This window comes from Tenrec ecaudatus, chromosome 2 (assembly GCF_050624435.1).
Source record: "Tenrec ecaudatus isolate mTenEca1 chromosome 2, mTenEca1.hap1, whole genome shotgun sequence".
Classification (NCBI taxonomy): domain Eukaryota; kingdom Metazoa; phylum Chordata; class Mammalia; order Afrosoricida; family Tenrecidae; genus Tenrec; species Tenrec ecaudatus.
Genome location: NC_134531.1, coordinates 204567982 through 204571469, shown reverse-complemented (window position 1 = coordinate 204571469; position 3488 = coordinate 204567982). Strand labels below are relative to the sequence as shown.

The 3488-nt window shown below is 39.5% G+C and overlaps 1 pseudogene; it reads right to left on the bottom strand.

The window, feature by feature from the left end:
* Nucleotides 1–1961: 1961 nt before the first annotated feature.
* LOC142441281 (olfactory receptor 2C1-like) lies at nt 1962–2888 on the bottom strand (annotated as a pseudogene).
* Nucleotides 2889–3488: the final 600 nt, after the last annotated feature.

Below are 3488 nucleotides of genomic sequence, written 5' to 3'. Positions count from 1 at the left end.
TCTTAGAATTATGGAAAGGGTCTTAAGAATAATGTGGAGCTAATATTAATGAATACACGAAAGAAGATGTTAGGTAGCAGAAGAGGGAACAGGAGTCTCTACTGGGCAGGCTCCAAATTCAGGCCCTGAGCCAGGGGGTGAAGGGCAGTACACTTAGGTAGATGGTACACCTGGACTAACCCAATTTAGGCCAGGTGGGTTTAATTAGGTCAATGGGGTCAACCAGTACCATCGACCACACACATCTCCCAGCAGCAGCACCCCCAAATGCCAGAACCAGGATACCACCGTCTTGTTTCCCCCACCCTGGTCCTCTGCCTTTGCGCCTGTGCCACGTTCTCTCTCTTTTTCTTTGGCTTAAGGCCGCCATGTGTGGATGTATAGTACCAAAAGATAGCCTGTGGTCTTAATTTTAAATCCTGGAACTTCTTCTGTCCTATATAAAAACTCACATGGATCACAAGCTAGGCGTTGGCATGCATTCTTTTTTCTGCGAAGCCTGAGACCGAGACATTTCCCACCCAAGGAATCTAACAGTGTTCTGAAACTGATTGTAGTGGGGAATGTACAGTTGTGCTTAATATGCTTAAACTATTAAATTACATGATATATGAATACAATGTCAATAAAAACTGTTAAAATTGTTTAAAAAACTGTCCATTGACTGAAATAAGTGAATGGATTGGATATTATCTGGAAAGTTATCTCTGTCCTAAGAAACTGTACAGAAGGTTTCAGAGCCACTCTCCTGTGAAGCAGAGAGCTCAGTTAAAGAACACAAAACCCTGTTATGAAGAATTAGGTGAGAGTTTTAAATTTCAGCAAATAAATTTTGTAATCAGCAACTTGAGCTACTTCTCCTTTTGGATAAAAGAATTTGTCTCTAATATATTGTTGGTGAGTCTATTTTCGCTGATCTGAACAAAAGGAAGGCAGTTCACAAAGATAATTGGAGCTGGTTTTGGGAACATATGCTCTTAAATAGCATTACTGAGGAGCGGTTAAAGTGTTAGTTTAAAACCCTAGCTAAATACTCTTAATAAACTGAAATCCCTGCCTCTTCCCTTGTTACAGGAAATTTGAATTCAATATCTTACAAAGACATCACAATGATTTTAGCACATGTGTAAAACAAATCCCAAAGGGATAATTCTGTGCTTCGTGATCTCCAGTAAACATTAGTTTAAACCTTTATTCAATTTCAAATCCACATGATATATGATTCAGGTATTTAGATCTTAATATCTATTGATAAGTATTTAAAAGAATAGAGATTTTCCTAATATTTAAAAGCTTATAGGCAATGTAGAAACTAGAACAGTGCAAGTGAGGACTCACATTTTGAATCAGACAATGTCTGTAAACCATTAATTGAAAGATGTTTGCATTACATTATTACATCATTGCATTTGTGCATTTGTTATCTGAAGAAAATTATCAAAAATCAGAGAGCACCAATGAACCAGGGCTAATAAAATGTGCCGTGGAGGTCCTGGACAAGGAATATTTTTGAGTTGCTTGAAGGAAGGAGAGGTTTAAAAGAACCGGTGTAGGAGGTGTAATACAGTCAATGCAAGTCTTATTAAAAAAAATCTTGTTTTTAAATCAACTTTTGCCGGAGGGTACCATGTAAAGAGGGGCTGTGGTAAAAAAGCAATTTGAAAAAGATGTCATTAATTTTTCCACAGATGCATAAACATTGGTGCTTGTTCCATCTACTGAAAACAGCATTTGGTAAGAGTAAAGAAGGTATGCAACACCACTCTTGGAAATTTCAGAGAATAATATTTTCTGGATGAGTTTCCCTAAACATCGGATGGTTGATGAGGAGATATATGCCATCTTTCACTGGGGCTCTTGGGAAACTCATTTGGAAGCACAAAAGTATTGATGTTCATTGAAGATTTGTATGTACTTGTTCTAGGAATCAAAATATAATGATGTTTATATATGTTAGTATTTTAACCCCTTTGGGATTGGAGGATCCTCCTCAATGCTTGTTTCACATCCTTGTTTCTCAAGGTATAGATTAGTGGATTCAGCAGAGGGGTGATAACAGCATAGAAGAAAGACATGAATTTGGCTTGAGTACTGTTGGCAGGGGGCTGAAGATACATGTAGATGGCAGGTCCATAGTACATGATGATAACGACCATGTGAGAACTACAGGTGCCGAAGGCTTTGCGCCTTCCTTCAGCTGAAGGTAACTTCAATATAGCCCTGACAATGAAGGTGTAGGAAATCAGCACCAAAAATGGAGCAACCAGTGCAAAGGGAATAGCTCCTACAGTTAAGCACAGATCATTAGCAGTGGTGTCTTCACAAGCTAGTTTGATCAGAACAGGCACCTCACAGAAGAAGTGGTTTAGGGTATGATGACCACAGCGGTGAAGTTGGAGAGTGAGAGTGGCTTGGATCAGAGAATTAACTAAGCCAGTGGACCAGGCTACTACTGCCAGCTGTATACACACGTGGGAGCGCATGATAAGTGTATACTGGAGTGGTCGGCAGATGGCCACATAGCGATCCTAGGCCATCACTGCCAGCAGAGCGCATTCCGTGCATCCTGTCCAGTGGAAGAGATAGGCTTGTGTCATACAACTCCAGTAAGCAATTGTTTTTTTTGGTCCCCAGAGATTGAACAGCAGCTGGGGCACGATGGTTATGGTGACACAGAGGTCCAGGACAGAGAGATTGTCTAGGAAGAAGTACATAGGCGTTTGGAGCTTGGAATCCATCAGGGTAAGAAGGATGATGGCGCCGTTTCCTATCAGCGTTAGAATGCAACAGACTAGAACAATTCCAAAGAGGGGCACCTCCAGCCACGGGTGATCTGAGAAACCCAACAAGACAAATGCGTTTGCGAAACTCATATTTTCTCCTTCCATGGCCTGTATCTGATGTGTAGCTGCAACAAAAGAAGCACACTGTGGATGAATTCTGTTGCAATATTTCTAACAAACGTGTTGGTGAGATTCTTGAAATCATCAGGAGTTTTCTGAAAAGGAGACTTATTTATATAAATGTCTTTGTACTTGCTATTGAACTAAGGATAAAGATGATATAGTCTACATATGATGATGTTTTCTCCGTGGATTCCAATCATTTAGACCAATCATGTATATGAAGATCTCTGTAACTTATTTCTCTTGCTTCCTCTCTTCCTCTCTCTCTCTTCTCTAACTACTCGATCTCTCAAGTCTGTTTGTTATATAGTGCTGCATGGTGCATCCAGAATCTAGAGTGCTCTCTATCACTTTGCTCTAGACTAAGTCATTTAACTTCTCTGGTTTCAATGTTCTTTAAAAAGAATGGGAATAAAGAGTCTTTATATGGATTCCAATAATTCCTTGAAATTTAAAATTAATTTTATATCTATCTATCTCCATCGCTCATTATCTGTCATATGGTCAGGACTATGGGTTAAAAACAAAACAAAAACAAAGCCAAACCTGTAGCCATTGAGTCAATTCCAACTCATACAGACG